Below are 23,544 nucleotides of genomic sequence, written 5' to 3'. Positions count from 1 at the left end.
CTGATAATGATGTAGCGTACGGGAAAGTGTCTTGTGACTGTAGAAGGACACTGGACGGCTTCAACAGAATTTCTATTTGGTATGATGAATGACAACTTGCTCTAAATGCGAAAAAATGTACATTAAAGCAGATGAGTATGGAAAACACCCCTTAATATTTGGTTACAGCGTTACCAGTGCACTGCTTGATACATGCTTGTCAGTTAAGTATCTAGGTGTAATGTTGCAAAGTGGCATGAAATGGAACGAACCCATATGGTTGCTTAATGGAATCTAAATGGTTGACTGTGGTTTATGGGAAGAATTCTAGGAAATGTAGCTCATCTATAAAGGACCACAAACAGAAGACTTCTGTGACCCATTTTTGAGTACTGTTCAATTGTTTAGGAAACTCACCAGATTAAATTATGAAGACACTGAAGCAATTCAGAGGCATGATGATAGATTTGATACTGATAGTTTGATCAATGACTTGTTATTACAGAAATAAAATGTGAATTCAAATGAGAATCCCTGGATGGTGGGAGACGATTCTTTCTGTGTAACACTATTGAGAAGGTATAGAAAAATGGGAATTGCAACAGACTGCAGAACAATCCTAATGTCACCAACATGCATCTCAGGACTGCAAAGACAACATGAGAGAAGTCAGTGCATGTACAGAGGCATATAGTTACTCAGTTAGCTGTTAATTAGTTATGTATTCCACTGATCAGTCTCATGGTAACTGTTAAGTGTTATGACGTGGAAAGTGTCAGGTGCATCAGAAATGCACACACGAATCAAGATTTTCATACTATTGTTTAAAATTTTTTTTAAGCTATAATTTTTACTTACCTACCTCATTCCCTTAAGTGGCACAAAATGCATGTATTATACAATGGATTTATGTATTTCTTTTCAAGAATTCATTTATGGCATAGAAGGAGTTGTCAAGGAAATATGATTTCAGTTTATTTGGAAGCTATTACTGCAGTCTGTCAGACATTTTATTTCATCTGGTAATTTATCGAAAAGATTTGCATCAGCATGTTTTACCCCTTGCTTTGCCAAAGATAGGTTAAGTAGGGGATAGTGTAAGTCTTTCTTTCTTCCTGCAAGGCTGTTGAAAGAATTCATAACCTTTTAAACAGACACCTACAAAATGTGCGACTATGAGCCCCACACATTATTCTAACCACTTTGTTTTGAGCAGTGAATGCTTTTTCCCTAAGTGTTGAGTTACCGCAAAATTTTATTCCGTATGACATCAGAGAGCAAACGTATGCAAAGTATGTTACCTTACTAATTTCTGTATCCTCAAAATTGGCAATTATTCTGATTGCAAATGTTGATGAACCTAGTCGCTATAGGAGATCCAAAATATGAATTTTCCAGTTAAGATTCTCATCTATATGTACACCCAAAAACTTAGTATGCTCTACCCTGGCTACTGACTTCTGTTCATGTTTTATATTTATTGAAGGAGCTGTACTCCTTGCAGCGAAAAATGAGGTGTACTATGTTTTTTCAAAGTTCAGAGTAAGCCCATTTGCAGAAAACCAGTTAATATATTTTCCAATGACAGTATTTGTATCATTTTATATTGGGATTTCTTTTGTTGGATTAATAATGATGCTTGTATCATCAGCAAACAGTGTCAGTTTAGCTTCTTGTTTCAGATAAGAAGGGAGGTCATTCACATATATCAAGAACAGAAGGGGACCCATGATTGAACCCTGTGGAACACCTAATGTAATTTCACCCCAATTAGGTGAAGTGGCAAACTTCCTTAAATCACTTAAACCATATAAAGAAACTTTTTGCTTCCTGTTCTGTAGATACGACTTAAATCACTCATATGCTGTTCCATTTATACCATATAGTATTGTAATTTCTGTAACATAATGTCATGGTACACACAATGAAATGCTTTGGACAAGTCACAGAAAATTCCTGTTGGTGACATTTTACTATTTAAAGACTCTATTATGGGGGCAATGAAATGTATATTGCTGTCTCAGTGGAACAGCATTTTTGAAATCCAAACTGTGATTTACTAAGTATCCCATTACTATTGGGTATGGGTAGTATGAGGTGCTCTTGAGTAAATTACTTTCTTGACAATTTTTGAAAATGCTGTAAGCAGGGATAGTGGGCAGTAATTATTGACGTCTGTGTTGTGTCCTTTTTTGTAGAGAGGCTTTACAATAGCACATTTTAACCTGTCTGGGAAAATACTTTGAGTTAGTGAAGCATTGTAGATGTGACTCAGAACATCAGCTGTGACTGCTCCACATTGTTTTAATATCTTCTTAGAGATGTCATCTACTCCAACAGAACATTTATTTTTCGAAGATTTAATAATGGTCCTTATTTCACAAGAGGTTGTTAGGTGAAAATTAATCTGACTAAGATTTGGCCAAACTGACTCCTCCATGTACTGCTGGGCTATTTCTTTTGAATTATTCTCACCAATTTTTTCACCTACACTTATGAAATGGTTGTTAAAAACATTATCTACTTGTGTACTGTTGGTTAATATGGTCTCATTCTCTTTAATAGTAATACTACCTACCCCAGTGGTTACTTTTCCTGTCACCCTTCTAACAACATTCCATAGTGATTTGATTTTATTGCCTGAGTTGTTAATTTCATCTCTAACATACATATTTCTTGATTTTCTGACAACTTTTCTCAGTATGTTACAATAATTTTTATAGTGTAAAATTACTTCTGGATCTTTACTAATTCTTGCTGTCTCATACAGTTTTGTTTTCTTTCTGAAGACACTTTATTGCCTGTAGTAATCCAAGTGCCTTTGAAAACTAGTGTTACATCTAGTAATTTTTTCAGGCAACAATGTTCAAAAGGAGATATTAATTTATCAAAAAATATGTTGCATTTATCATTAGCATTTGGCTCAGTATATACATCTCTCCAATTAACATTCCTTAAACTTTCTCTAAACTGCTCTATAAATACTGAGTGAGCAGCCTTACACTTTTTCTTAGTGGTTTCTGAACTATACACCCTGCTGGGTTTTGTAAGTTGATCAATTGTGCATCACGCTCTGATAATCCATTTAACACATAGGGAAAGCATGTGTTAGTTTTGCACCCTCTTACTGTACAAATACATTATCTATTAGAGTGCTACTGTCTTGACATATATGTGTAGGGAAATTGATCACTTATTATAAGTTATATGTCAGTAATGTTCACTTTTCCTATCAAAAGTGCAGAGAAAGTTTACACTAAAATCATCACAGATTAATAGCTTCTTCTTTTTGTCTGGCAGACAAGCATAACAGGTAATCAAAATTTTTTATGAATAGTACCCAATCTCCTAATGGGAACCTGTACAATGTTGCTAATATCAACACAACATTATCTAGTTGTAGTTCGCAACCATAAATTTCAAAATGCTGATTAACACAAAATTTGCTTACTTCTACAGTTTTGTATTTATACCCTTGTTTTGCATAAATGGCAACTCTTCCTTCCTTCCTTATATCAATCTCATGTTTATTTGTGAGATAATCTAAACACACTAACAGCTCGTCTACTTTATTTTTTATTCCCCTGATATTTTGATGAAGTAATGGAATGGGGAAGTAATGGAATGGGGGTAAGGAATAGAAGGGGAAGCCACCTGGTAGAATTTTGCACAGAGCATAACTTAATCTTAGCTAACGCTTGGTTTAAAAATCATGAAAGAAGGTTGTATACTTGGAAGTCTGGAGACACTGGGTTTCATATAGATTATATAATGGTAAGACAGAGATTTAGGAACAAGGTTTTAAATTGTAAGACATTTCCAGTGGCAAATGTGGACTCTGACCACAATCTATTAGTTATGAAATATATATTGCAACTGAAGAAACTGTGAAAAGGTGGGAATTTAAAGAGATGGAATCTGTATAAACTGAAAGAACCAGAGGTTGTAGAGAGTTTAAGAGGTAGCATTAGGGAATGATTGACAAGAACAGGGGAAAGGAATACAGTAGAAGAAGAATGGGTAGCTTTGAGGGATGAAATAGCAAAGGCAGCAGAGGATCAAGTAGGTAAAAAGCCGGGGGTTAGTAGAAATCCTTGGGTAACAGAAGAGATATTGAACTTAATTGATGAATGGAGAAAATATAAAAATGCAATAAATGAAGTAGGCAAAAAGGAATACAAAAGTTTCAAAAATGAGATCAACAGGAAGTGCAAAATGGGTAAGCAAGAATGGCGAGAGGACAAGTGTAAGGATGTAGACTAGGCATATATCACTAGGGATATGATAGATACTGCCTACAGGTAATTTAAAGAGAACTCTGGAGAAATAAGAACCACTTGTATGAATATCAAGAGCTCAGATGGAAAACCAGTTCTAAACAAAGAAGGGAAAGCAGAAAGGTGGTGTACTTGACACCGATATTATGGAAAAGGAAGAGAACGTAGAGGAAGGTAAAATGGGAGAAATGATACTGCGTGAAGAATTTGACAGAGCACTGAAAGACATAAGTCAAAACAAGGCCCCAAGAGTAGACAACATTCCATTAGATCTACTGATAGCCTTGGGAGAGCCAGCCCTGACAAAACTCTACCATCTGGTGATCAAGATTTATGAGGCAGGAGAAATGTCATCAAACTTCAAGAATAATATAATAATTCTGCTCCCAAAGAAAGCATGTGTTGACAGGTGTGAAAATCACTGAACTATCAGTTTAATAAATCATGGCTGCAAAATACTAACACGAATTCTTTACAGACGAATGGAAAAACTGGTAGAAGCCGACCTCAGAGAGGATCAAATTGGGTTCCATAGAAATGTTGGAACACGTGAGGCAATACTGACCCTACGACTCACCTTAGAAAATAGATTAAAGAAAGGCAAAACACCGTTTCTAGCATTTGTAGATTTAGATAAAGCTTTTGACAATGTCAACTGGAATACGCTCTTTCACATTCTAAAGGTGGCAGGTGTAAAATACAGGGAGCGAAAGGCTATTTATAATTTGTACAAAAACCAAATGGCAGTTACATGAGTCGAGTGGCATGAAAGGTAGGCAGTGGTTGGGAAGGGAGGCCAACAGAGTTGTAGCCTATCCCCAATGTTATTCAATCTCTATATTGAGCAAGCAGTAAAGGAAACAAAAGAAAAATTTGGAATAGGAATTAAAATCCATGGGAAAGAAATAAAAACTTTGCAGTTTGCCAATGACATTGTAATTCTGTCAGAGACAGCAAAGGACCTGGAAGACTAGTTGAAAAGAATGGACAGTGTCTTGAAAGGGGGGTATAAGATGAACATCAACAAAAGCAAAACGAGGATAATGGAATGAACTCCAATTAAATCAGGTGATGCTGACGGAATTAGATGAGGAAATGAGACACTTAAAGTCGTAGATGAGTTTTGCTATTTTGAGAGCAAAATAACTGATGATGGTCGAAGTAGAGACGATATAAAATGTAAACAGACAATACCAAGGAAATTGTTTCTAAGAAGAAAAATTTGTTAACATCTAGTATAGATTTAAGTGTCAGAAAGTCTTTTCTGAAAGTATTTGTATGGAGAGTAGCCATGTAGAGAAGTGAAATGTGGACAATAAATAGTTTAGACAAGAAGAGAATAGAAGCTTTCGAAATAGGGTGTTACTGAAGAATGCTGAAGATTAGATGGGTTGATCATGTAACTAATGAGGAGGTACTGAATAGAATCAGGGAGAAGAAGGATTTGTGGTAAAAGTTGATTTGAAGAAGGTATCGGTTGGTAGGACATGTTCTGAGGCATCAAAGGATCACCAATTTAGTGTTGGAGGGCAGGATGAAGGTTAAAAGTCACAGAGGGAGACAGAGAGATGAATACACTAAGCAGATTCAGAAGGATGTAGGTTGCAGTTGGAGATGAAGGAGCTTGCACAGGATAGAGTAGCATGGAGGGCAGCATCAAACCAGTCTCTGGACTGAAGACCACAACAACAATAACAAGTTGATACTACTCTCAGCTGTATCCCTATTTACTGTACATGAAGCTTATTTTATTATATTTTTCTTGATTGTTGTCTGTCTGGACTTTGGCTTTAACCTAAAAACCTGTCTGCCTGGTCCCATTAACCACAGGGATCATTCCTTGTGTGACTGTTGTCCTTCTTACAGTATCTGCTAATAGAGAAGCTAACTTATCTTTCCCCTTCCTACTTAAGTGCAGGCCATGTTCAGTGTCTCACCTTGTGTTGCCAGTTTCCGCTCCTATTTTATCCAGGTCATTCCTAATATTATATCTTGCATTCATAGCCCCCAACTATAATTACCTGATATTTCTTCTCAAGGTCCCTGCAGAGCTGACCTAAGCTTTCTGTCATCTGGCTAACCCTAGCACTTGGTTTCACAAAACTTGTGACCTAGTACCCTGCATCTAATTTCTCCTCAAGCTGCTGGCCTACTGGCCTACACCCCTCCCATGCCTGTTACCTAGAAGCTGAAAGACAGAGAGTTGCCTTTCCCTCTTTCCATTTGCAAGTGGAACAGAAAAGGGAATTACTAGCACCATACCCTAGCCCTCTGCCGTATACCATGTGGTGATTTGTGGAGTAACTATGTAGATGTTATTGTAAATCTCAAAACTTGTCACTGAAAGAATATCAAACCTCAAAACAGAAACAAAATGAAGCTGTCAGTTATGACAGAAGTAACAGAAAATAACCAGGTGTTACAAATAAAATCTTTACTGTAGTTCAGTGACATTACAAATTTCTCAGTAGTGTATGAAGTATTCTACAATATTTTTCTTTGAGTTTTAGAGAAGATCTGTTTGACAATTTTTTACTGGTTATGCACATGGGAACCCTTATTAAGCAGTTTCTCGGACAATAATTTGACATATAACAGGGTCAAATACATTACAAGCTTACATAATTAAATATCAGGTCACTGAAGAGAACAATGAAGAAGGCTTCACTTTGTCATTCAATTAATTTGCATGTCATTAGAGGTGGAATGCTAGATGGGTATTGCCTTGAATTTTGGGAAAGCATAAATAAAAAACAATAGCTAGCAATTTGGACTCTTCATTTCCAAAATTTATTTAATTAATTATTTTTTTTTTTATCTATCAGGTTCTGTGGGACCATGAAAACCAGAGCTACTAGGTCATGGAAAAATGCGGTATATAGTTTATGATACTGACTGGATGACTGTAAACAAAAGACTTAATAAAATGCATATGGTTCACGGGAAGAACGACTGCCGGAAAGCCTCCGTGCGCACTCGAATCTCTCTAATTTTACATTCATGATCTCCTCGGGAGATATAAGTAGGGGGAAGCAATATAGTTGGTACCTCATCCAGAAACGCATCCTCTCGAAACCTGGACAGCAAGCACCGCAATGCATAGCGCCTCCCTTGCAGAGTCTGCCACTTGAGTTTGCTAAACATCTCCATAAAGCTATCACGCTTACCAAATAACCCTGCGATGAAACGCGCCGCTCTTCTTTGGATCTTCTCTATCTCCTCTGTCAACCCGACCTGGTACGGATCCCACACTGATTAGCAGTCCTCAAGTATAGGTTGATGGTCTACATTTTCTAAGGACTCTCCCAATGAATCTCAACCTGGCACCCGCCTTACCAACAATTATTTTTGTATGATCATTCCACTTCAAATCGTTCCATACGCATACTCCCAAATATTTTACAGAAGTAACTGCTACCAGTGTTTGTTCCGCTATCATATAATCATACAATAAAGGATCCTTCTTTCTATGTATTCGCAATACATTACATTTGTCTATTTAAGGGCCAGTTGCCACTCCCTGCACCAAGTGCATATCCGCTGCAGATCTTCCTGCATTTTGCTGCAATTTTCTAATGCTGCAACTTCTCTGTATACTACAGCATCATCCGCGAAAAGCTGCATGGAACTTGCGACACTATCTACTAAGTTATTTATATATAATGTGAGAAGCAATGGTCCCATAACACTCCCCTGTGGCACGCCAGAGGTTACTTTAATGTCTGTAGACATCTCTCCATTGAGAACAACATGTTGTGTTCTGTTTGCTAAAAACTCTTCAATGCAGTCACACAGCTGGTCTGATATTCCGTAGGCTCTTACTTTGTTTATCAGGCAACAGTGTGGAACTGTATCGAACACCTTCTGGAAGTCAAGGAAAATGGCATCTATCTGGGAGCCTGTATCTGATATTTTCTGGGTCTCATGAACAAATAAAGTGAGTTGGGTCTCACACAATCGCTGTTTCTGGTATCTATGTTGATTCCTACAGAGTAGGTTCTGGGTTTCCAGAAATGACATGATACGCGAGCAAAAAACATGAGATGGGTGCAGAAGGAGCATAGACTATGACAAGAATATTGTGAAGACTGTGAGGATGAGAAAAGGCTATTCTCGGTCTTGTGGGCAAAAATCTCAGACATAATGGATCTCATTTCAGGGCATATTTTAGGAAGTCATGGCCTTGTCGAAGTAGCTGATTAATACATTCTAGACCAGGATAATAGTGAGTGACCAGTGGTGTTCTCAAAAGTTGTTTTCTTCAGGAATCAGCAGTACCGAGACTGGATGTAATGGTCCTAGAAATCTGCTTTGAATGAGGCTGGCAGGGTCATTATGTCCAGTGGAGGCTGAGGTGAGAATGGTGGTGTATTGCTGTAAGGAGTCTGCATCTGAACAAATATGTTTGCTTTGAATGCCAAGGCTACATGGGAGAGAACATGGAAAGTCAGAATGTAAGTACTTTTGTTTCTTATTAGGTTTAATGTGGACGGAATTGTGTAGCTGGCCTTCTGTGAGGATGAGATCAACATCAAAGAAAATGGCACAGGGTTCGGAATAGAACCATGTGAAATTTAATTGGGCGAAGGTATCTCAGGAATTTTAACACGTCAGCCTCAGCATAAGTCCATATCGTAAAGATGTCATCAATGTATCCAAACCAAACAACGAGCTGAAGACTTATGGATCCAAGGAAAACCTGCTCCAAGTGACCCATGAAAAGTTTGGTATAGGAAGGAGCCATCCTGGTTCCCAGAGCTGTACCCCTGATCTGTTTGTATGTCTGCTCCTCAAAAGTGAAGTAGTTGTTGGTAAGTATAAAGTTGATTAAGGCGAGTAGGAAGGATGTCTTAGGTCTGGAATCAGGTGGTTGCTGACTGAGGAAATGTTGAGCAGCAGACAGACCATGTTGGTACTACACTGTCCTCAACCACTTATCTAAAGTACTCTCCCCTCCTGAATTATCTTTATTGCCCAAGGGTCGCACTTTCAGCCTTAAACCTGCATTGGATCATGCTGCTTTGGTGAAGGACTCACTTTCCTTCACACATAATGTTAACTGGAAATATCACTTTGCAACCCAATTCCAAAAACTTTCTGTTAGCAAATCTGACATTGAACCCTACCTTGAACAGTTCCAGACATGATTCGAAATTGATCCACCACCACTACCTCAAAATCATTTATTACAAGCCATGCCAACAACATGGAATTTTATACACCCCTTGTGTTTCTAGAGGATGCTGTACATTTATGGCTATTCTCAAATATTCTTTTATCTTTTCAGCAAAATAAAAATCATCCATCATTTGCACAAATTTTTTTAATTTATACTTTATTGGTTGCAACATATTAATCTGTCATCTTCAGAAGTCTGATACAGGCTTAAAGCACAGGTAACCCAACACCAAATAAGGATTAGACAATAAGAACATACTTCAACTGGCAACTGATTTTTTTCTTGATGAAGAAAATACATACCACAACTGCTGATCAACAGCTATGAACAAAATCATTCTTTTACCTTTGTGGTTAGTCTAAATACCATTTAAACCCCATACTTATCCAAGGCTTCCTAGTGTGGTCTTCAATTTTGTTAATAAACAGGAGAAAAAGTTTCCTAGTTGGTGGCCATCATTGTTCTCCAGAAGTTTTAGCTATCCTACCTCTTGGATGGAGTACTCCACTCCAACCACCTCCCTGCTAGAGTAACCTTTTTCTTGAAAGCCAACCATAGGCGACTCAGATCATTTTATAAATAAACTCACTCACAAATTTCGTTATCTCTTTCCACTGAGATTTTAAAGTTATTTGAATATGTCTCTCACAGCCGGAGTTAAAACCTCAGGAAATAATTTTATATGTTGACCACAGTCTCTCAGCCTGGAAGTTTTAACTGAAATCTCAAGTCTTCTGTCACCTTACTAAACACAACACTTGAGTTAAAAATGTTGATGACCTGATACTAAGCTCCTGCAACTTTGGACCTACACTGCATCTATGAAAGGTACCTAGCGGCAGAATTCCCTTCATTTTAATTCTTCTATCTAACTTAGGCATCCTAACAATGCTGAATCTCTGCACATCTTACCTGCTCCTACAACTACTAGAGGCACCTCTCCATGTGACCCTGACAACTAGCTAAATCTGTTCTCAACATTCAAAGTGAAACTATCTGAGTGCAATCCCCTTCCTAATGGCTTACTAACAACTGCTAGTTCTCATCTCTCTACTTTCTCCCTCCATAGCCTTTCCAGTTCTTGTCTAACATCCTCTAATTGTCTTTGAAGGGTATATAATCTCACTTCCTACTCACTATTAATCTATTCCTACTATGTTCAATCCCAAACATTGCTTAAACCTTGAATAAAAATCAACAACAATGGCAGCCAAAGACTTCTGGTGTAAGGAGTCACCTTTGTTCCACCATGGCCTTGTCAAAATGGCAGAGGAGCAGATGGAGGTTTTTTCACCCTTTTGCCCTTGGAATAAGAAGCTACCCTAAATGGTGCAAAAATCAGCAATGATCATTGGAATTAGGATGCAGAAGACAATGGAAACCACTGCATTAAAGAATCACACATTATATCAACAGGACATGTGTTCTGTAATTGATGAGGTATGATGATCTCTCCATTGGCAAAATATCCTGGATTAATCCCACATTCAGATCTTTAGGAGGAGCACACCAAGGGAAGCTGGTTATGAGAAAGAGATTGAAAAACCAACAAAAGGGTAGCATTCTATGAGTCAGACCACTGAATGTAAGAAGTTTGAATGTGGCTGGGAAACAGGAAAATCTGGAAAGAGAACTGCAAGGTTCAGACTAAATATAATGACGGTCGGTGAAGTAAAATCGAAAGAAGATAAGGATTCCTGATCAGATGAGTATAGAGTAATATCAACAGGAGCAGAAAATGGTATACTGGTGGTGGGATTCATTATGAATAGGATGGTAGGGCAGAGAGCAAGTTACTGTGAACAGTTCAGTAACATAGTTGTTCTCATCAGATTCAACAGCATACAGTTGTACATGTATAGTTGTACATGTACAGGTGTACATGTCACCATCCCAAGCAGTAGATGAAGACACAGAGAAGATGCATGAGTATATTGAAAATGTAATTAAGTTGTAATGGGAGATGAAAATCTGATAATCATGGGGGACTAGAATGTGATAGTAGAGGAAGGAACAGAAGAAAAAGTTATGGGAGAATGTGGACTTGATAGTAGGAATGAGGCAAAAGAGAAAGATTAATTGAGTTCTGCAATAAGGTTGTGCAGTAATAGCAAATACAATATTCAAAAGGAGGTATAACTGGAAAAGACCCAGAGACGAGGGAAGATTCCAGCAGGATTTATTATGTCATGGTCAGACAGAAATTCTGGAATCAGATATAGGATTCTAAAGCATACCCAGGAGCAGATACAGACTCAGATCACAATTTAGTAATTGTGAAAAGTAGACTGAAGTTCAAGAGAATTGTCTGGAACAATGAATGTGGAACGAAGTGTGTTACTGATGTATCGAGGAATGACGAGTTGGGTTTGAAATTCTCTGAGACTGCAGATCCTGCAATAATGAATGCCACATTAAGCAGTTCAGTTGAAGAGGTATGGACATCTCAAAAAAGGAAATCACAGGTGTTGGACAAACAAACATTGATACAAGGAAGGTAACTGGAAATAAGTCTTGAGTGACAGAAGATATCCTTCAATTGATCAATGAAAGAAGGAAGTACAAAAAAGAAAGAAAGAAATATCAAATGTGATGAAGCGAAGGGAAGGTGACTGCAGGAAAAATATGAAGAAATTAAAAAAGAAATGGTCATTGTAAGGGCTGATTCACCACACAGAAAAACAAAATAATCTCTATGAAATTAAAATCAAGGGCAGCAGCAGTAAGAGTGCAATGGGGATTCCATTCAAATGCTAAGAAGAGAGTACACTGAAAGCCACTACCAGAGGTATGACTGGTCTGATGTGATAGAAGAAATGTCAATTGATATGAAAGACATGAGGAATCCAGTATTAAAGTCAAGCTTAACAGAGCTTTGGAGGATTTGTGATCAAATAAGATGGTAGGGATAGATAACACTCATTTGGAATTTCTAAAATCATTGGTGGAAGTTGAAGCTAAACAGCATATGAAGTGGGTGTGTACAACATATTACTGGTGACATACCATCAAACATTTGGAAAAATATCATCTATGCGATCTTGAAGATAGTGAGGGGAGAAAGTGTGAGAAGTATCATACAATCAGCTTCACAGCTGTTGCATCCAAGTCACTGACAAGAATAATATATGTAAGAATGGAAAAGAAAATTGATAATCTGTTAGGTGAAGATTAGTTTGGCTTTAGCAAAGATAAATGCACCAGGGATACAGTCTTGGTGTTGTACTTGATAATGGAAGAAAGACTTTTAAAAAAATCAAGGTATGTTCATAGGGTTTATCTGTCTAGAAAAACTGTTCAACAATGTAAAATGGGGCAAGATGTTTGAAGCAATAATCCATGAGGAAAGATGGGTAATATACAATATATACAAGAACCGAGAGGGAATAGTAAGACTGGGAGGCTAAAATGAAGTGCTAAGATTTAAAAGGACATAAGCTGGTATGCATTATGTACATCATAGAAGGAGTGATGGATATAAAAGAAAAGTTTTGTGATAGAATTGAAATTCATGGTGAAAGGATGTCAGTGATAAGATACACTGATGACATTGTTATCCTCAGTGAAAGTAAGAAAGAACTGCTGGATCTGCTGAATTGAGTGAGCAATCCAGTGAACACCCACTATGGAATGAGAATAAACAAAAGAAAGACCAAAGTAAAGATAAGTACCAGAAGTGAGGTTAGCAATGAATGCAACATCAAAATTGGTGACCTTAAGGTAGACAAAGAACTTAAGAAAAAAAGGGGAGACATAAAAAGTAGACTAGCAGATGCAAAGAGGGGATTTTTGCAGGTTTGGAGCAAAGCACTGTATAGTAGTGATTCATGGACTGTGGGGAAACAGGAAAAGAAGACAATCAAAGGGTTTGACAGTGCTCTTTAGATGGAAGTTAAAAATTATGTGGGTTGATAAGATAAGGAAAGAGGATGTTCTCATCAGCATCAATGAAGCAAGGAATGTACGGAAAACACTGGCAAGAAGAAGGCACAGGCTCATAGTACTTTTTCTAAGAAACCAGGAAATAATATCCATGGTAATAGAGGGAGCTGTAGAGGGGAAAAACTGTTGGGGGAGACAGACACTGGAATACATCCAAGAATTCATTGAGAATGTATCATATGAATGCTACTCTGAAATGAAGATTTTGTCAGAAGAGAGGAATTAGTTGTCAGCTGCATCAGACCAGTCAGAAGAATGACAAATGACAAAAAAGAAGGAAAAAAGCTACATATCCTGCAGCTCTATGAGAGTGCCACACTAGATTCCTCACAAGCTTCCCTGCTACATTGGCACTATTGAAACTACGAGCACTTGCTACACTATTCATGAATAACCCCACAACTTATTTATCTGTGTTAGTTCATGCACTTCTCTCTTCCTGCCTAACTGTACAATATGTTTAGACAAATACATTGCAATAACAGAAACTGACTCAGACAAAAACCAGGCAATGAACTACTAGTAAACTATATTCCTCATCTTACAAAAAACAAAAAAAACTTTATGTAGCTGAGTCTACCTCATATGCAGCTCAACAAATGCAAACTACGTAAGCACTAGCTACCCCAGTTATTTACAAATGAAACACTAACTCACAAACTATATTTATATACACAATACAGACAGATTTTCAAAAAAAATGGTTCAAATGGCTCAGAGCACTATGGGACTTAACAGCTGAGGTCATCAGTCCCCTAGAACTTAGAACTACTTAAACCTAACTAATCTAAGGACATCACGCACATCCATGCCCAAAGCAGGATTCGAACCTGCGACTGTAGCAGTCTACACAATGACTGGATTAAACGCAATGTTAACCATACAGCTATCCTCATTACTTTCGATTGCTGAAATACGGGTCTCTAGATTTTCAACAACATTCCCATTTTCCTTCATAATTTCATATGGACACAGGTTTATTGTGTCTAAATCCAATTTAACACCATGCACTTCCTCCAGAAGGTTTTCATTTATACCTTTACTGTTGGCTATAAATGCACCCAACATCTGGTTAATACTATTTCCTGAATCTTCTATTTTCTTGGAACTTTTGTCTATTTTTGGGGAGTATCTTCTCTTTGTGTTTTTATATCCCACTGTAAGGCTTGCACACTATTTAGATCAAAGACAGGTGCCATGTCTGACCCTTCCTCTTCCACTGTTGGTTTTTGGAATGGGGGCGTAAGCTGCTCAACAGGCTGTGAGTGGTAAACAACACTTCAGACCCTTGTTTCTTGTGTCTGTCTTTTGTGCAACAGCTCGTCCAGATACTCAGCCACCCTAGCTACTTGCTTGCACAAATTCTGCCAGACCAGCTTTTGAAATGCCTGCATTCAATGTGCATCAGTCTCACCAGAAAATGAGCCAGCAGAATTTTTCGCCCTTGATTGCATGGCAGTGTTCATCGTTAATCTTTACTGTTTAACTCCAAGAGGTGAAGGTTATTTTTTATTTATTTATTACATGTTCCATTAATCCAATTTGTGATAAATCACAAGGATGTGGAATGAGTCATACATGTATATAAAATGACAAAAATGCACCATAAAATGATGAATAAGCTTGCTGGTTAAAATCAAATCAAAGGTATAGCTCAAGTAACATAAAACAATTACTGAAAAAGAAAATATAGTAAATTGTCCAACTTAAACAGTTAAGATGAGTTATAGCAAAGCACATTAACACAAAGTTTTAAGAATTTAAATACCAATGACATTAAAATTTACAAAAAAACAATCATTGCTTTATCTGCAGGTACTCATCAAGAGAGTAGAAGGAATTTCCCATTATGTATGCTCTTAATTTACTTTTAAAAGTAGGTAAGACATTTGTGTGAACTTTAATATCTGAAGGAAGAAGGTTGAAATTTTTTGTGGCAGAATAGTGAACACCTTTTTGCACAAGGCTTAAATGTTTCAGATCCCTATGTAAATCATTTCTTTACCTAATAGCTTGATCATGACATTCACTATTAGTTTTAAAAAGAGACTGATTATTAGAAACAAAAATCATCAAAGAAAATATATTGTAGTGGCACCACAGTTTAAGACAGGAAAGTTAGATTTGGTGCAACATTTCTGAGTCCACAAGTTACAGCCAGGTGCAGGCCAGTTACAGTTAGTTAGGCTGACCAGCGGTTGCGAAGTAGAATGGAGGTCACAGGGCCGTTGAACCACTGAAAAGCGTAAATGCAGCAGTTTGCATGGCGCAAGTTACAGGCTGAAGGGGCCCACTGGCGCAACCTAGGTGTTGTGAGTACGTGACTTGGAGCAGTGTGTTAGCAAAACAGGGGCACACAGCCAAGTATAAATAGATGCCATTTTCTAATGAGAGTCATTAAAGTGTGGCAGCTCTCCTGGACGGCGGGGCATGTCACACCACCAGCTACATGTAGCGGCAGATGGGGCGCCAGCATTCCAGTCCACGGCGGGTTGCTGGTTCGACATTCTGAGGCTGATGAGGGCTCTGTAGCCAGCCAGTGGTGGGCCACTCCACGGCTCGCTACTGCAGGCATTCGTTCTGGCTTCCAACACATGCCGGAGGCATCCCAAGGCGAGGGCCACAGATTCAGACGCTGGATCGCGGTCACTTGTGGTCGTCGCGATCTCAGCTATGCCAGAGAGGAAGGATGCAGCGGGCTGCTTGGTGACTCCCAGCAGAGCAGTGCTGAGTCAATGGGGAAGAAGACCGCTGAGCCGGCTGCCAATGCAGCCCTGATGATGCGGCCCTACAAGGCCGACACACAGCAGCGTGCTGCACTAAGTCACTGGGGCGGTGGCCTCAGCATTACGGGACCCTGCGACATGGACTGAGGTGAACAGGGCACTGAAGTTGGAAACAGTAAATCACTTGGAAGGCTCGGATCAGTCTTAATACAGTGCCTTCTACCTCTTTCCGCTACGGGAGAGAAATTTGCGCACAGAATAAGAGAAATTAATGAGTATACTTACGAGTTGGGTCAGAGCGATGAAACGAATAGTGTTCTGTTGCAGGAGGCCGACCAAAGTGCACTTGATGTATTTTTAAGAAGGTTACCGGCACATATATCGCGGAAAGTGCGTGAAGGGAAGCCGAAAGATTTGTATTCGGCCATTCAGCTGGAAATCCAATGTGAGGAAATAGACATGGCAACGGGGGTACGTGACAGTCAGTGTTTACAGCGGGTATAAAATGTTATAAGTGTGGTCGTACGGGATATGTGCAGGGGCAGGCAATGTACCCAGTTACCGAGGAATAGAGGAAGGGGTGGAAATCAGCAGCGTGAAGGATGGAGAAGTGGAGGTAATAGGGGTGGACGATCATTAAACGGCAGAGGGGGCCAAAACCCACCTACGGGAGTTCCCGTTTAATTTCAGTGCTACGAATACATGCCAGCCGCTGTGACCGAGCGGTTCTAGGCGCTTCAGTCCGGAACCGCGCTGCTGCTACGGTCCCAGGTTCGAATCCTGCCTCGGGCATGGATGTGTGTGATGTCCTTAGGTTAGTTAGGTTTAAGTAGTTCTAAGTCTAGGGGACTGATGACCTCAGATGTTAAGTCCCATAGTGTTTAGAGCCATTTGAACCATTTGAACGAATACATAAGCAGAGGTGGAATGTTCAGTGGTAGGATCCGTAGGAACTAAAAAGTTTAAGATTTTGTTGGACACAGGAGCGCAAGTGTCGGTGGCTACTAGGAATATAATGGGACGATGTAAGCTAGATCCACCACGTTATAGGTTGCGTGCAGTTGGGGATAAGGAGATCACACCTTTGGGGTCGGTGACAGTTGTCCGATTTAATGCATGCATGGAGGTAGAACCATGGGCAAACACGGGCTACGACATGATCCTGGGAGTAGATTTCTTGCATCACTATCATGCTAAAACTGACCTTGGACAACGAACTGTGGAACTTGGTGGAAGATTATTTCAGCTAGGGGAAACTGTTGTCAATGCAGAGCTGTCGCGAGGAGCATTCAACGTAATGAACAAACCAATTGTACCAGATACATTAGCTTTAAGGCTTGATTCGCATGAGTGTGTATCTAGTGGCACCGGGAAGTCGTTTTGGGTAAGTGTGGAGTCGAATCTACCTGTGGCTACAGTATGTGTTATTGAACCATTGTAGGGTTGTTTTGTGAAACGTAGTGTTGTACGCGTACAGGAGGGGAACGATGGGGGAGTAGTTCCCGTGAACGTGGATAATTTTAGCGCTGTAGACGCTAATTTGAGGAAAGGAGTTTTAGTAGAAAATTTGGATGTGCCAGATGACGAAAACTGGTATTCGAGACGTAGGCGAAGTGGTCAAACACTTACGCCGATAGAACTGCATTGCGTGACAAAATAAAGCATTTGAAACTGACAGGTTTCAGATAGATTATATAATGGTAAGACAGAGATTTAGGAACCAGGTTTTAAATACTAAGACATTTCCAGGGCAGATGTGGACTCTGACCACAATCTATTCGTTATGAACTGCAGATTAAAACTGAAGAAACTGCAAAAAGGTGGCAATTTAAGGAGATGGGACCTAGATTAACTGACTAAACCAGAGGTTGTTCAGAGTTTCAGGGAGAGCATAAGGGAACAATTGACAGGAATGGGGGAAAGAAATACAGTAGAAGAAGAATGGGTAGCTTTGAGGGATGAAGTAGTGAAGGCAGCAGACGATCAAGTAGGTAAAAAGACGAGGGCTAAAAGAAATCCTTGGGTGACAGAAGAAATATTGAATTTAATTGACGAAAGGAGAAAATATAAAAATGCAGTAAATGAAGCAGGCAAAAAGGAATACAAACGTCTCAAAAATGAGATCGACAGGAAGTGCAAAATAGCTAAGCAGGCATGGCTAGAGGACAAATGTAAGGATGTTGAAGCTTATCTCACTAGGGGTAAGATAGGTACTGCCTACAGGAAAATTAAAGAGACCTTTGGGGAAAAGAGAACCACTCGTATGAATATCAAGAGCTCAGAAGGAAATCCAGTTCTAAGCAAAGAAGGGAAAGCAGAAAGGTGGAAGGAGTATATAGAGGGTCTATACAAGGGCGATGTACTTGAAGGCAATGTTATAGAAATGGAAGAGGATGTAGATGAAGATGAAATGGGAGATATGATACTGCGTGAAGAGTTTCATAGAGCACTGAAAGACCTAAGTCGAAACAAGGCCCCGGGAGTAGACAACATTCTATTAGAACTACTGACAGCCTTGGGAGAGCCAGTCATGACAAAACTCTACCATCTGGTGAGCAAGATGTATGAGACAGGCGAAATACCCTCAGATTTCAGTATTCGGCGGCTGGCGCGCTGCCAAGATGGACTTCACCCGCCTTATCGGCGGGGTCAAAGGTCAAGCGCTCAGAGAGCTGACGTAACATGCTGTTGCATACTCTATGTCGACAGATTCTAGATGTACCCTTGTCCGGTTTTAAGCTACGCTACAGTTCACTTTATTTGTGAAAATACAATGTACAATCTCCTACAAATTTAACATATTCACAAGTACCTTTACCTTTAATCCATATAAAAACAGTTTCATTAACAGATATCTTACGTCTACTACGTGTATACAAGGAAAAGGGTGAGGGTGACATATATGTTGATTTCCCAAAGTCTTTATTTGCATTTTCGGTAACATGATATGTTCGATAGGCTATGATGTCACGATCAACGAAGCTTTCCAGTCCGGATACATTGGGTACGCCTGTACCACCACGTACAACAGCGACTGTTAACCATCCGTTACCGTGGGTAAACGAATCATTGATGTCGATGCTGAAGTTCAGTCTGCAACCACAAAACACTGCAGGTCCGTCCAATAGAGGGTGTGCCGCGACAGATTTGATGGTATTCTTTTTCTTGTCGGCGGCAGATGTGGTCATTTCGACGTCTTCAATTGTTTTATATATAGTCTGTCTTGCACGGCGACGGCGACTGTATCTTCTGTATGGTGTTGACAGATGTGAAAATTACCGAACTATACGTTTAATAAGTCACAGCTGCAAAATACTAACACGAATTCTTTACAGACGAATGGAAAAACTGGTAGGAGCCGGCCTCGGGGAAGATCAGTTTGGATTCCGTATAAATATGGGAACACGTGAGGCAATACTGACCCTACGACCTATTTTAGAAACTAGACTAAGAGAAGGCAAACCTGCGTTTCTAGCATTTGTAGACTTAGAGAAAGCTTTTGACATTGTTGACTGGAATACTCTCTTTCAAATTCTAAAGGTGGCAGGTGTAAAATACAGGGAGCGAAACGATATTTACAATTTGTACATAAACCAGATGACAGTTATAAGAGTCGAGGGACATGAAAGGGAAGCAGTGGTTGGGAAGGGAGTGAGACAGGGTTGTAGCCTCTCCCCGATGTTGTTCGATCTGTATATTGAGCAAGCAGTAAAAGAAAAGAAAAATTCGGAGTAGGTATTAAAATCCATGGAGAAGAAATAAAAACTTTAAGGTTCGCCGATGACATTGTAATTCTGTCAGAGACAGCAAAGGACTTGGAAGAGCAGTTGAACGGAATGGACAGTGTCTTGAAAGGAGGATATAAGATGAACATCAACAAAAGCAAAACGAGGATAATGAAATGTAGTCGAATTAAGTAGGGTTATGCTGAGGCAATTAGATTGGGAAATGAGACACTTAAAGTAGTAAAGGAGTTTTGCTATTTGGGGAGCAAAATAACTGATGATAGTCGAAGTAGAGATGATATAAAATGTAGACTGGCAATGGCAAGGAAAGCGTTTCTGAAGAAGAGAAATTTGTTAACATCAAGTACAGATTTAAGTGTCAGGAAGTCATTTCTGAAAGTATTTGTGTGGAGTGTAGCCATGTATGGAAGTGAAACATGGACAATAAATAGTTTGGACAAGAAGAGAATAGAAGCATCCGAAATGTGGTGCTACAGAAGAATGCTGAAGATTAGATGGGTAGATCACACAACTAATGAGGAGGTACTGAATAGGACTGGGGAGAAGAGGAGTTTGTGGCACAACTTGACTAGAAGAAGGGATCGGTTGATAGGACATGTTCTGAGGCATCAAAGGATCACCAATGTAGTATTGGAGGGCAGAGTGGAGGGTAAAAATCGTAGAGGGAGACCAAGAGATGAATACACTAAGCAGATTCAGAAGATTGTAGGCTGCAGTACGTACTGGGGGGTGAAGAAGCTTGACAGGATAGAGTAGCATGGAGAGCTGCATCAAACCAGTCTCAGGGCTGAAGACCACAACAGCAGTAATAGTTGCTGGGGAGCGGATATTGTCGTTGTGGCTAAAAAATCTATGGATGGAACTAAGAAATACAGGTTCTGTTGTGATTACCGATACCTCAGTAATAAGGCAGTAACGGACGCATACCCCATTCCAAACATATCGGAGACTTTGGATCACTTAGGTTACTGCCAGTACTTTTCTGCGATGTAATTGACAAGTGGTTATCGTCAGTTAGAGGTGGCTCCAGAGGATTGTTCAAAAACTGCTTTCTCTACTCCTGGAGGCCATTACAAGTATGTTAGAATGACATTCGGTTTGAAAAACGCTCCGGCAACGTTGCAGAGGTTGCTAGACAGTGTCTTGAGGGGTTTGAAACCACGGCAGTGTCTGGTCTATTTGGATGACATTATAGTGTTTTCAAGTAGTATGGAGCAACATAGACAGCGGTTAAGGGAAGTCTTTGAGGTTAAGAGCAGCTCGTTTGACGTTGAGCTTGGAGAAGTGTCATTTTGCATTAGAAGAAGTAAAATATTTGGGTCACATTATCGGTGAGGACAGAGTGCGAACAGATCCGAGGTTGGTATAGTCTGTAAGGGATTTTGGGGAACGGAAAACAGTTAAGGAAGCGCAGTCATTCATTGGAATTTGCAATTTCTATCGAAAGTTCATGAAGGGTTTTGCAAATTTAGCACAGCCGTTGACGCGATTGTTACGGAAGCGTGTGAAATTTGAGTGGACAGAAGAGTGTCAGAAAGCGTTTGGCAAACTGAAAGAAGTGTTAACATCAGGTCCGGTTCTTGTGTTTCCAAATTTTGAAAAGGAGTTTATACTAGCATGCGATACATTCAATCAAGCATTAGGGTGTGTTCTTAGTCAGGAAATTGATGGGAAAGAACATCCTGTAGCCTATGCGTCTAGGCATTTGAATGCAGCAGAGAGGAATTACTCAACAACAGAGCGGGCGATGCTCAGCGTAACCTATGGAATCACACATTTTAAATGTTATTTGTATGGGAGAAGATTTCGGGTAGTGACAGATGCTGCTGCGTTGAAGTGGTTGTTGGGGTTGAAGGATCCATCCCCTAGACTCGCTAGATGGGCTGTGTGACTTAGTGAATTCGACTATGAGGTGGTGCACAAGCCTGGGAAGAAACACGGTAATGCGGATGCACTAAGTAGGAGGGTGGCAAAAGTAGAAGTCAATGGTTATGACCTAGCAGTATGGCAAGAATTACAGGACGCGGACAACAACTGTAAACCTTATCGGACACAGCCACAATTTAATATGTACGACAGTCTTCCGTGCAGGGAAACGAAGTTAGGGCCAAGCGTAGTATTGCCAGAGAAGTTGAGGGATGAGGTTTTAAAGGAAGCACATGATCACGTGTTATCTGATGATGGAGGGTGTAGAGCGACGAACAGGAGAGTGGTGGAGAGGTAGGGAAGGAGACGTGGATCAGTATGTCAGGAATTGTATACCATGTGCGCAGAGAGCAGATATGAGTCGGAAACAGATACAACTACAACGATTACCGGAAGCGACATGTCCAATTTATTTGCTGGGGAGCGATATCTTACGACCTTTTAGGCGAACACCATCGGGGAACGGATTAGTTCTCACAATAATATATCATTTTTAGAGGTATGTGGAGATGGTGGCTATGCCAAATCAATAGGCAGCAGTGCTCGCGCAAGTGTTAGTAAACAACTGGATTTTGAAGTTTGGTGTACCAGAGACAATAATTACTGACCAAGGGACCAATTTCATGTCGGATTTAATGAAGAAGCTGTGTGAGCTGTTGAATGTAAGGAAGTTGAGGATGAGCGTGTTGCATCCATAGGCCAACAGAAGGACAGAACGGGTACACAGAACAATCGGGAAGAGGTTGAGTTTTATGCGGATTCTCATCTCCATCAGTAGGACAGGTATTCGCTGCATATTGTATGCACATGCGATGCAAAAGTCCATACAAATGCCGGTTTGTCTCCATATGATGTAGTCTACGGGCAAAATGCCGTCACCATTTGATTTAGTGAGGCTACAGAAAGGAAGGACCAATGAATCTGTACGTCAATTCACAAGGACAATTCGGGATGTTTGGAAACGGGTACCAAGGCGAATACAAAGACTCTGGAAAGGCAAGAAGACACAGTAAAGTGGAAAGGAAGTTTACCGCAGTATAGAGTAGGGCAATGGGTAATGCTGTCCAGCTCCTACACGCAAAAAGGGAATACGAAGTAGTTCCTCACAAGGTATCAAGGGCCATACCGAGTTGTTGAAACCACATCCCCCGTTAATGTTAAGCTTTAGCTGCAAACTAGAACAACGGTAGTACACATTGGGCGGTTACGGCCATATAAGGGTTGCCCGGATGTGATTCCAGGTGTGTCACAGGAAGGAAAGAGGAAGAAAGAGATAGTGAAGAGAGGTGCCAAGCACAGAGAAAATCAGGAAGATAGAATGCAGCATGAAGTACCGTATGCTTTGCGATCCAGAAAATAGTACAGTATTTGTAGTTTTTTTGGGTTTCTGGTCATGTATCATTGGGTTTGCGTAGATTACTTACGCATTGTATTTTATGTGTGTTTTCGAGTACTGTGAGCCTTCTAGGGGCAACAGTCTTTTTGAAGAGGGAGGAAGGGTGATGGTGATCCCTGTCGTCAGGTCACTGGAAAGGGAAGTGTAGCGTCTAACGTATGTGGAGTGTTGTTGGAGGAGAAATCAAACGTAGTTCTGGAGAAATAAATGCGTCGGAGTGAAATTTGCGGCAAAGCCGTAATAAACATGAGTTGAACGATGTCAGAGTCGTACGATTTCCCGCTTAAATTTTTTGTTATCGACAGTGCTGGGTCAGGAAAGTCGTGTTTATTGCACCAGTTCATATAATGTAATTTAAGGATGAAAGTAGTCA

This window comes from Schistocerca piceifrons, chromosome 5 (assembly GCF_021461385.2).
Source record: "Schistocerca piceifrons isolate TAMUIC-IGC-003096 chromosome 5, iqSchPice1.1, whole genome shotgun sequence".
In the NCBI taxonomy this organism is placed as follows: Eukaryota; Metazoa; Arthropoda; class Insecta; order Orthoptera; family Acrididae; genus Schistocerca; species Schistocerca piceifrons.
Note: the sequence above shows the minus strand (reverse complement) of the source record.